The following is a 12,472-nucleotide window of genomic DNA, read 5'->3' as shown; positions in this document are numbered from 1 at the left end:
TGAAGAGGTATGGACAGGTTTGACACCTTCGTATGGTCACCTTCGTGTTTTTGGCTGTGAAGCTTATGTACATGTACCTAAGGCAAAACGCAGCAAATTGGATCCAAAGAGCAAGAGATGTATCTTCTTGGGTTATGGTAGCTCTGGTGAGATGGGTTATCGATTGTGGGATCATATTGACAGGAAGATTGTGCGCAGTCATGATGTTGTTTTTCATGAGGACTCTATGTATAGAGCATCACCGCGAACGGTTGAGGTTCGGCGTGTGATATTTGAGGAGGATGGTCATCGGTATGATGGTCCCATGGCTGCTCGTGGGCAGCCCATTGACCCTCAAGTGGCAGATCAGCCCTTGTTGGGAGATCATGTAGATGTGGGACAGCCAGATCAGCCCTTGTTGGGAGATCATGTAGATGTGGGACAGCCAGATGCACCTCCTGCACAGTCTTTGAGGCGTTCAGAGCGGCGTGCAAGACAGCCTCAGTGTTTTGTGCCTTCTATGGATTATGTATTGTTGACTGATTGCGGGGAGCCATCATGTTATGATGAGGCCATGTCTAGTGTTGACAAGCTCAAGTGAGAGCAGGCTATGCAGTCATAGATGGATTCGTTGATCCAAAATGAAACGTGGGAGCTTACTCCTTTGCCAAAGGGTAAGAAGGCACTACCATGCAAGTGGGTTTACAAGATAAAATTGTGTTCAATGGATGCAAAGCCTAGGTACAAAGCAAGGCTTGTGGCTAAAGGATTCAAGCAACAGAAGGGCATTGATTTTGACGAGATCTTCTCCCCAGTGGTGAAGATGTCTACTTTGCGTATGTTGTTTGCTTTGGTAGCTACAGAAGACATGGAATTGAAGCAAATGGATGTAAAGACAGCTTTCTTACATCCGGACTTGCACGAGGATTTGTACATGGAGCAACCAAGTGGGTTTGTTATTCATGGTTCAAAGAAGATGGTATGCCGGCTTCTTAAGACCTTGTATGGGCTGAAGCAATCATCTCGTGAATGGTATCGTAAGTTTGATGCATTCATGAGTTCATTGGGCTATGTACGCAGTTATGAGGACCCATGCCTCTATACTCGCAAGGCTGCAGATGGTAGTCTTATTGTTTTGGTTTTGTATGTGGATGACATGTTGATCGTAGGGAAGTGTATTTCTGATGTGGATGCCTTGAAACATAGGCTACATGAGACCTTTTCCATGAAGGATCTTGGGGATGCCAGTCATATTTTGGGTATGCGGATCACTCGTGATCGTTCTCGCAAGATGCTCTTTCTTAGTCAGAAAGAGTACATTGACAGGGTGCTTGAGCGTTTTCATATGGAAGGGGGGAAGGCCATTAGTACCCCGTTGCCTCCATATGTAAAACTCAGCCATGATGACTGCCCTCAGACAGATTTGGAGACTACAGAGATGTCTCAGATTCCCTATGCGTCAGCTGTTGGTTCCTTGATGTATGCCATGGTGGCTACGCGTCCAGATCTTGCTCATGCAGTTGGTGTGGTTAGCAGGTACATGTCTAACCCGGGCAAGCATCATTGGGATGCAGTGAGAGGTATTCTCAGATACTTGAGAGGGACTTCAGAGTTGTCCCTATGTTATGGTGAGAAGGATATGTCTGTTTGCGGATATACAGATTCAAACTATGCAGGGTCAGTGGACTCGAGGAAGTCTACTAGCGGCTATGTGTTCACAGTTGCAGGTGGACCGGTTTCGTGGGCATCACGTTTACAGCCATGCGTTGCTTTGAGCACTACAGAGGCTGAATATATGGCTGCCATTGAGGCTGCCAAGGAGGCCGTATGGCTCTCATGACTAGTGGGAGATCTTGGTATGGCTGGTGATGCTCCGATTCTACATTGTGATAGCCAGAGTGCCATAGCGTTGGCACGGAATCCTGTCTTCCATGCAAAGACAAAGCACATTGAGGTGAGGTATCACTTCATACGAGAGGTGCTAGAGGACAAGCGCATAGAGCTTGTCAAGGTACACACTGACGATAACCCGGTTGATCTACTCACGAAGTCGTTAGCCTCACAGCGGTTTGCACACTGCAGATCGCTGATGGGTATGGCTTGACTTCTTTTGCTGTACTTTGGCCACTTTAAAGGCACACTGCCTTTAAGTGAGAGATTGTTGGGTTAAAGGCCCGTGTGCCCGGCTGCCCGTTGTTCAGCCGCCCATGTACAGCCATTCATTAACTCATTCATAATAACTATACTCACAACTACACATTGTAGTGTGAGTACCGCCCCGCCACACATTGCGTCTATCTCCTTCTTCGTGCTGGCTCTCTGTGTGTGTGCTCTCCGATCCCAACAAGATTCATTAAGGGTTATGCCAAGATAGGAGTCCCATGAGTGACCAACTCAAAGGAAAGCGAAAAACCTTTGAGTGGGGGGAAAATCAAAAGAAAAGTATGCAAAAATTAAAGGTAGCAATAGCTACAAGTCCAATTTATATATAGTGGACCCCAATAAAGCGTTATGGTTGAGACAGATGCTAGTAATTTGGCTATAGGTGCATTTCTAACTCAAGAGGGTCAACCCAGAGCATTTGAAAGTAGAAATTTAGACCATGCACAATAGAATTACTCAGTATCTAAGACGAGTTGTACGCTATTGTACATGCATTGAATAAATGGAAGTAGTATTTATATGGTGCTAAAGTTATGATAGTGTTTGATAAGGAAAGCATTAAGTGGCTTTCCAATCAAATAGAATTGAAGGGTTGTAAGGCCAAATGGGCTGAACTCTTACAAGAGTTCAATATTGAGCTTAGGTATCGCAAAGGGAAATATAATGTGGTAGCAGATTCCCTTAGCAAGATGCCTATAATAAATGAATTGAGTTTTACTCGATTCAATAATGATCTACTTGAATCATTAAGAGGGAAATGCATGCATATTCCAAGATATGGGAAGCCATTCAGAAAGGGGATCCAAAACAAGAGGTTTCCAATGAGAATGAAACATTAACGGGTGCTTTAAAACGATTCAAGTGGAAAAAAATTTCCATAAATGATGGCTATTTACTCTAGAAAGGTAGAGTATGTATCCCAAAAGATGAACATATTAGGTGCCAAATACTCTATGAATGTCATGATAGACCAACTACAAAACACCCACGTGTAAACAAGACTTGTAGTCTTGTTAAGGGGCAATTTTATTGGTCTAGAATGTATAAGGACGTCCTAGAATATGTGGTTAAATGCAATAAATGCCATATCAATAAAGTTGAAAGGCTAAAGATGGGAGGAGTACTCCATCCATTAGACATTCCTTCGAGGAAATGGGAGAATGTATCCATGGATTTTATAATTGGTTTACCTAAAACACAGAGGGGGTACGACTATGTCTGGGTGATAGTGGATAGATTAACCAAAATGGCTAGGTTTATTCCAACTAAATTTGATGTTAAAATTCTTGATTTGGCTAGATTATTTGTAGAAAATCTTTGTTGATTATATGGATTACCAGCAGATATTGTGTATGATATGGACATGAAGTTTAATAGCCATTTTTGGAGGGCTCTCTTTAAGACGTTGGAAACTAAACTAAGCATGAGCACAATTGAGCATCCTCCAATGGCTTAATCAAATCCTAAAAGATATGATACAAGCACATGTTCGTAAACAACAAACTAATTGGGATGAGTACTTACCTATAGTAGAGCTTGCATATAATAGTGCCAAGCACTCTTCCACTGGATATAGTCCATTTATGTTAATGTATGGGTTTCAGCCTAGAGCTCCTTATGCAATAGGACTGCAAAAGGAGAAAGTTCAGGTAACTAAAGATTTTCTAGAAGATATGAATGGAATGCTTAAACTTGTTAAAGATAGTATTAAAAGGACTCAAGATAGAGCTAAGACATATACTAGAAGGCCTCTTACCTTTGAGGAAGGGGAGTAAGTTTATTTGAAGTGCTTGAAAAGTTTGAAGCCATGAAGACGGGACCTTGTCCAAAATTATCACCAAGGTATCGTGGACCTTTCACAATACTAAAGAAAATTAGAGATATGGCTTACAAACTCCACTTACCAGAGACAAGTGGCATACATCTAGTATTCAAGTTAGCAGATTCAAAAAGATGTTAGGTCAATCTAATAACCTTATTCAAGATGATCAGATAGTGGAACTCATCGATACTCAATCTCTTCCACATGAACCAGAGAAAATACTAGATACTAGAGAAAAAAGAGCTAGAAATACAATCTATAAAGAGTGTTCAATTAAGTGGAAAGATTGTATTGAAGAGAGTTCAACATGGCAGCGAGTAAGCACTCTCCAAAAAAGGTTTCCTAGCTCTAGGATTATTCCTTTCAATCAAATTTTCCAGGACAAAAATTCTTCTTAGGGGGGAAGGAATGTGATCCTATAGCTAGGGTACACACACCGTACTCGGCTAGGGGTTGAGACCATGAGAACTACCTTTAAAGGCATGGATAAAGGTTAAGGAGTCCAGGTGTTTTTTTAAAAAAGGGATTTTACCCTTGCAATAGGGTGGTAGCCCACACGAGGTCTCGAGAGAGGAGTGGCGGCACTGTGTGTGTGTGTGTGTGTGTGTGTGTGTGTGTGTGTTTTTCCCTGCTTTGGTTTCCTGCTAGCTCGCCTTAGTTGCTCCCATTCAATATGGAATGGCAATGGAAACCTTGACATTGTGTCACGAAGAGCAGAGCAAAAGCAGAAACAAGACTTTTTGCAGCTCGATTTTGCCATTTTTGGGCTTCGAAACACAACTTTTGCATATCTGTGTCATACAAAGTCGAATAGATATGATCCAAAAGTTTAAGTTGGGATTTTGGCACGTTTTAGATGCGGTGGCAATGTAAATTTTTCCTTTGCCATTCCATATTGAGTGGGAGCAACTAAGGCGAGCTAGCAAGAAACCTTGACATTGTGTCACAGAGAGCAAAGCAAAGCAGAAACAAGACTTTTTGCAGCTCGATTTTGCCATTTTTGGGCTTTGAAACACAATTTTTTGCATATCTCTGTCATACAGAGTTGAATAGATATGATCCAAGAGTTTAAGTTAGAATTTTGGCACGTTTTAGATGTGGTGGCAATGTAAATTTTTTGACATTTTGATTATAATCTCAACAAGTGCAACAATCACAAGTTTATTTGAAAGGGCGGTGGTAATGCGTGTGCTAGTCTCCACCCAACCGTGCTATCTTATAGCCTCCCCCTAGCGTACACACTCTCTGGCCGTGCCGATGGCCTTGCCCATAGGACCCATGTCCTTACATTACCCCCCCTTGGAGAATCATTTTCGTCCTCGAAAACGAATGTAGGAAAACGTTTCTTAAGTGCGGAGACATTCTCCCATGTAGAACCTTCTTCAGGTCTATCTAGCCATTTTACCAACACCTGTCGTCTGACATGATGTCTGGTGTGAAGCTCATGAGAATTCAAAATCTTTTCGGGCTAATGAGGAATGCTTGGCGGTTCGATAAGGTCAACTAACACACCTGTGTCAATGACATTATCATTCTGTCCTAGCTATTTTCGTAAACAGCTAACATGAAAAATAGGATGAACTCGTGAGTGCTCTGGAAGAGCTAACTTATAAGCCACTTGACCTATACGTTTGAGAATGGTAAATGCTCCACAATAGCGTGGTGAAAGTTTAGCAACTTTTCCCGTCTTCAAACTCTCTGAATGCTTCGGAACTTTGAGGAAAACCTTGTCTCCTTCTTCGAAAGTAGCAAGACGACGATGCTCATCTGCGTACTTCTTATATCGATCCTGAGCTTGCTTAACATTCTGTCAAGCAACTCGAAGCATGTCAAAATGGTCTTGAAGAAAATCCTTCGCTTGTTGTATCTTCTCCTTAGCCAACCCCACTGTAATGAGTGATCTAGGTTGAAATCCATACAAAAGCATAAATAGACTAAACCATGTAGTCACATGCTTTGAACTATTATAAGCAAATTCCAATATAGGTAAGTAGTCTTCCCAATTGGTTTGCTTCTTGCTAACGTACGCTCGTAGCATATCCTCTAGCACTTGATTAACTCTTTCGGTTTGACCGTCCATTTCTGGATGATCAGTCGTACTTAGATTAAGTTTAGTTTCCAACTTTTGGAACACAGCTCTCTAGAAGTGATTATCGAACTCTCAATCTCTATCATTAATAATACTAGCTGTGTCATAATAACTAATATCTAATTCTCCTAAATGATTTTCTCATGTTAAACTGATCATTTAATATGGAGAAGTGCCAGGGGAGAAAAAGCTAGAATATTGGTTAAGCTGGCAGACCGGCCATAGTAGGGATCCAAAGGAGGGAAAATAGGGATCCAAAGGGGGGGCCATCTGCAAAAGAGCTATGTGCAACAATGGGCTCCAAAGACCTTAGGGTTCAGCCCATTAAGACTTCCAAAATGCTAAGGTTCCAAAATTCAAAGGTTATGTCCAATAGTCAAAGGCTTAGAAAATTGGATGCTTTGTGTGTGTCCCAAAAAGTCTTCACAAACTCCTACATAGGAGGGGGCAAGCCCAAGAAGTAGGAGATGAGAGAGAAAAACACACACACACACACACTCACAAGCTTCCTTTGTACACAAGGGGAAAGAGAGACACATGTCACCTCCCGAGGCCAGATGCCCACAAGATGTACTCAAATCCTAGTGGATGGCCTTGGAGGTGGACCAATGAGAATTAGGCTAGAGTAAATCTAGTTTAATTAATGTAAAAACACTTAATAAAAGAACCAATAGGAATTAAGCTCTCTAGAAGACTATTGGAGAGTCTCCCAAGGGGTCCAATGAGCATTCAGCAGCGCAATGGCTTGCCTGATTCCCATTGGCCAGGAGGTAAAGGGGTCCAATGAGAGGTTAATTGCATTTATTAATTACCTAAAGCTCTCACAAAAGGGGAAAGGGGGACACATGTGAGAAGGCTATCACTTATGCTCTTGAAATCCTATTGGCTAAGCCTGGGGAGGTCCATAGGTCCAATGAGGTGCTAGCAAGAGCAATTAGCAAGAGGGGTCGACCAAGAGAGAGAGAGAGAGGGATGATTTTTTATAGAAAATTATCCACACACACTCACATAAGCTCATGTGTAGAGTAGAAGACTCTCTCTCTCTCTCTCTCTCTCTCTCTCTCTCTCTCTCTCTTTTCAAGCTTTAATGGAAAGCTTATCACCTACTCCAAGCTTGTGAGAAGGGAGGCCTACACCAACAACTCTTGGCTTTGTGATGCAAATCCAACCAAGAGCCAAGCTTCAATGCATTCTCATCTCCTCTACCATGCTAATTACTAAGCTAAGCTATGCTAATATGAGTGATTATGTGAGGAGATGTACATCTTTCTCGTAAGACTATTCCTTCTTCATCTCAATCTACTCTCATACCCTACCTAGCTCTCACCATCTTCGAAGGTGTGTGAGGTCTTGGGTATGAGACCGTGAGGAAATTGATGTTGTGTTTGATAAGTGTTTTGCTTAGTGCTTGAAGTTTCCATCTTCATTGCACTAGCTAGTATTGAAGGAACACAAAGAATTGTATTGTAAAATGTCTCTCTTGATAGGAGAAACCATAATACAAAGCCTTTTGGAGGGGGGACCGGCTCCAAGAAAATCCGGTCCTCAACTGTTGTCAATTGCTTAATTTCTCTCTCTTCTGAAGTATTGTTCATGCTATCTAACTAGGTGTTATGCTTTTTGTTGCTCTCTCCACCCAAGCTCTCTTGCTATTCTCATTAGGAATCTATTCTAATGAAATGCTCACTATGTTCATGCTATTTTCCGTTGCACACAAGTTACTAGGCCATTAAATGTTACATTGGTATCAAAGCACAAGGTTTCTCTTTTCTTGCTCAAGAAGGGAGGTCCTCAAGCTAGCTATAAATGGTTGGTATTATTAATTGCATGTGAGTAAGTAGAATAGGGATTTTTCAGCCTTGCAGTGCGCCTGCCTTTGTGCAGTTAACGGGACATCACTGTCAAGAGCTATGGTCTTAATAGTGGAGTCCTACGGGCCTGTGCTGTTTTGGTGTTGAACGACCTTCTCTTCTATTCCTTGCAATTAATGGTATTTGAGCCACGGGTACAATAGCTTGAGTGCTTTTTCTAAAGGGGTAAAGAGGAGTAGCAACTAGGTCTTGAAGTGCCAAAGTACACCTAAAAAGTTTACACCTAAAAGTTGTTAGAATGACTGACAATAGTAAAGAGAGTGAAATTAATGTTGATAACTTTGATTTTGCTAATGTGCAGCTACTAATGATGCCCCTATGCTTGTTAACTATCTTGTTTCTAGGCTTCAACAAGCCATGGGCAATCCATCCCTCCAAAGTGAAGTGCAACGGCAGCTTCGTGCTCATGGGATTCTCCAAGCTCCCCACCATGAAGAGAGAGCACCTAGGAAGCCTCCTTGCAAGACTTCCAAAAGAGGTCTCTCTCCGATTCGGGAAGAAGAAGAGGATCCATATGAAGGGCTCAAAAATTTTCTCCTTGATGATGCATCTCCTTCTCAAAGGAGAATTCAAGAGCCCCCACCGAAGGAACGAGAAAGAAGTGAGTCTCCTGCCACCTCGATGGAGATGGCTCCACAAAGACGGCGGGCTAAACGCTTTCCATCACCTCCAAAACGGAGAAGACCATCGCACACTTCTCCACACCCTACTTCAAAGAGGGATGAAAAAAAGCAAGAGAAGAAAAAGGCGAGAAAGAGGACACCCTCTTCTCCATCTTCTTCATCTGCTTCCTCTTATGAAAGTGATGGTGAAGACAAAGAAGATCAAGGCAAGAAAAAGGCGAGAAAGAGGTCACCCTCTTCTCCATCTTTCTCAAATTCTTCACCTTCTGAAGAAAGTGATGGTGCAACCTTTGAACCATCAAAAAGAAGAGGCCATAGGAAATCCTATGCCGCATGGAAGAGGTCGTCCAAGCTCAAGAAGTTCAAAGAGGGAGGGAAGAGCATCTCTTTCCTTACCTATGATGTCACCTTTGGTGCTACGAACAAAGTCTTGGCCTTTATCCAACAGTTCGATGCGGCGTTTGGAGATGAGGGCTTCACGGAGTCCTCTAAGCTATGCCATGTAGCTATGCACTTTCAAAAGTCCGTCAGACAATGGTGGTCTAGCCTACGGGCCAACCATGAAGCTCCACGAACATGGAAAACTTTAAGAGCTTCCATTATGAAGCAGTTTTTGGCCACCGATGCCAAAGACAAAGTACTGACCGAATGGCGAAGCTTGAAGCTCTCTCCCTACGAATCCATTCACAAATATGTAGACAAGTTTTGGGACTTACAACTCAAAGCCACTGTCTTCAAGAAGTTGGATTCTGGAGAGCAAAAGCAACAATTTTGTGCGGGCTTAACTGAAGAAATGGCGGAGTATGTCAACTCCCAAAGGCCACACACCATATCGACGGTTATACACCATACTATGGTGGCTTCTCGAATCAATTTCCAAACGGGGGCTAAAAGAAATTTTAAGCCCACAGAAAACAAGGGTTCCAATGAGCCCAAGGGGAAGGACAATGTCCAAAAGTCTCCTAAGGGCAACTCCAACAAAGCTAAGGAGAAGGGAGTTTACAAAGGTAAAAACAAACTCTCTTCTGAAGAGCTTGAGTGTTATCCTCGTAAGGATAACCGCTGTTTCAAGTGCGGCGAGCAAGGGCATGCGTACCACGCTTGTCCCCAAAAGAACACCCGCCATGAGCCTCCTAGAGCTACCTTGGTTGAAATCCAAGAGGAGGAAACTCACCACAAAGGATCTCCTCTATGCCATGCTTGGGGAAAGGTAAGAGAACATGATGCTTTTATTCTCTTTGACCCTGGTTCTACTCACAATTTCATATCCACATAGTTGGCCACCAAGCTAGGCATACAAGGTTACGAGATGGGAGATGTCCTACCCGCAGATGGTGCTTTCAAGGGGCAAGAAGCTTTAGTCACTCCCTTAATCGAGAAATTGAGGCTCCATGTCCAAAGCTATGTGGACAAAGAGGACTTCTTTATCTCTCCTCTCAAGCATGAGGATGTAATCCTAGGGGCACCATGGTTTGATCGCATGTCTGCCAATGTTAAATTCCCTGAAAGGAGAATCTCCTTTAGGTTCAGGGAAAAAGATATGTACATAGATGCTAAGGAAATGGGTAACACCATACCCATTTTACATATGCAAGCTTTCAATAAGTCAATAAAGAGCTCTATTTCCGTGTACATGATTTTTGTTAAAGACTCTCAAAATGAACCTAATGTTTTAGCAAAAGAAAATATACACAATCAAAAGGAATTAGAGTTATCCAATTTTCTCAAGGGGTTTCAAGATGTCTTTTTTGACGACGTCCTTGTGAGCTACCTCCTAAACGAGGCAATGATGACCATGCAATTGGACTTCTTCCAGGAAGTTCACCGCCTAACAAACCTCTGTATAGAGTTTCTCAAGCTCAATAAGAGAAGATTATGCGGCAAGTGCATGAGTTAGTCGAGAGGGCATGGTTAGGCCTAGCTCATCTCCATTTTGTTCTCTTGTGCTACTAGTGCAAAAGAAAGACGGCACATATCGTATGTGTGTCAACTATAGAGAACTAAATAGGATCACTATCAAGAATAGGTTTCTCGTTCCACGGGTAGAAGACCTATTTGATAAGCTACAAGGGTCCACCTACTTCAGTAGGATTGACCTAAAAAGTGGCTATCATCAAATAAAGATAGTTGATCAAGACATTGTAAAAACCACATTTCGCACTACGTTTGGTCTTTACGAATACATTGTCATGCCTTTTGGCTTGACCAATGCACCAACCACATTCAACCGCTTGATGGAGAAGCTATTCAGGCCTCAACGAACCTTTACTGGAGTGTTCTTTGATGATATTATCATCTACTCTAATTCATTAGACGAACACAAGCAACACCTCCAGGTAATATTTCAAGTTTTAAGAGAGAATAAACTTTATGTTAATCAAAAGAAAAGTGAATCTTTCTTACAAGAGATTCAGTATTTAGGTCACATTATCTCTCAAGATGGCATCCAAATGGATCCATCAAAGTTAGAGGTAATAAAAGGATGGCCTAAACCAAGGAATCTTCATGAACTAAGAAGCTTTATAGGTATGTGTGCATACTATAGACACTTCATAGAAAAGTTCTCACTAATAGCACGACCATTACATGACCTAACAAAAAAAAACGTTAGGTACACATGGTCTTCCAAGGAGGACAATGCTTTCGAAAAGCTTATCTCTCAACCTGTGCTTACACCACCGGATCTCTCAAAGCCATTTGAGGTCCAATGTGATGCTTGTGGTGATTGCCTTGGAGCTGTTTTGGTCCAAGAAGGGCATGCCATAGGCTATGAAAGTCGAAGGCTCAACCCTGTGGAGCAAGCTCTAGGCATATATAAAAAGGAATCCCTCACAGTTCTACATGTCTTAGACTCATGGAAGCACTATTTATTGGGGACTCCTTTCATTCTGTGAACGGATCACCAAAGTCTTAAGTACTTCATGACATAGACTAAGCTCTCCGACAAACAAATGAGGTGGGCAAACTTTCTTTTGCAATTTCATTTTCATATTGCTCACGTTACTGGCAAACATAATCAACTAGCCGATGCACTCTCAAGACTGTAGAGAGTGAATGCGGTTTCCATAGCAACTCACAATGATCTATCTTCTATGATAAATGAGTATGCTATTGATCCCGATTTTAGAGATGTGATTTTAGCCCTTGCACTAGGGAAGAAAGAGGAACCATTTACTTTACAAGATGGTTATCTTCTCTATGGCAATAGACTATGCATTACTAGCTCACTACGTGAGAAAGTAATGTATGAATCTCATGCTCTTCCTTATGCAGGGCATAGAGGGATTCAGTCTACCCTAAAAGGGATTGAAACATATTTTTATTGACCTACCATGAAAGCAAACATACAAGAGTATGTTTCTAAATGTGTGGTATGCCAAAAGACCAAGTTTGATAGAGGGAAGCAACCGGGATTGCTTCAACCTTTGCCAATCCCTAATTCACCATGGGAGAGCATATCCATGGATTTCATCTTTGGATTGCCTAAGTCTATCCATGGGAATACGGGAATATGGACGATAGTGGACACGTTTAGTAAACAAGCTCATTTTATACCTGTCAAAAAGACTATCAAAGCCCAACAAATGGCAACCCTCTTCATTTCACAAATCTTCAAGTACCATGGTTGCCAATGTCTATAGTGTCGAATAGAGATCCTAGAATGACCAGTAATTTCTGGAAGGGTCTCTTTGAGAATTTAGGAACAAGGCTAAATTTCTCTTCGGCCTATCACCCGCAAACGGATGGCCAAAGTGAAATAGCTAACCTAGCAATTCTCGATCTACTAAAAGCCTATGTAATGGAAGTAGATCAAAGATCCCAATGGGAGAAGTACTTACCCTTAGTGGAGTAAGCCTACAATAACACTGTACATACTTCCACGGGAAAAGCGCCTTTTGAGGTAATCGAGGGAAGATAAAAAAGT

At 42.0% G+C, this 12,472-nt stretch overlaps 2 pseudogenes; both read left to right on the top strand.

Annotated features, from left to right (window-relative positions):
- Positions 1–3,725: 3,725 nt before the first annotated feature.
- Positions 3,726–4,362, top strand: LOC147458074 (uncharacterized; annotated as a pseudogene).
- Positions 4,363–4,446: 84 nt separating this feature from the next.
- Positions 4,447–12,472, top strand: part of LOC147458073 (uncharacterized) — a 29,693-nt pseudogene continuing 21,667 nt past the window's right edge.

Source organism: Adiantum capillus-veneris, chromosome 5, assembly GCF_014529385.1.
Source record: "Adiantum capillus-veneris isolate H3 chromosome 5, ASM1452938v2, whole genome shotgun sequence".
Classification (NCBI taxonomy): domain Eukaryota; kingdom Viridiplantae; phylum Streptophyta; class Polypodiopsida; order Polypodiales; family Pteridaceae; genus Adiantum; species Adiantum capillus-veneris.
This window is presented reverse-complemented; position numbering and strand designations above follow the sequence as displayed.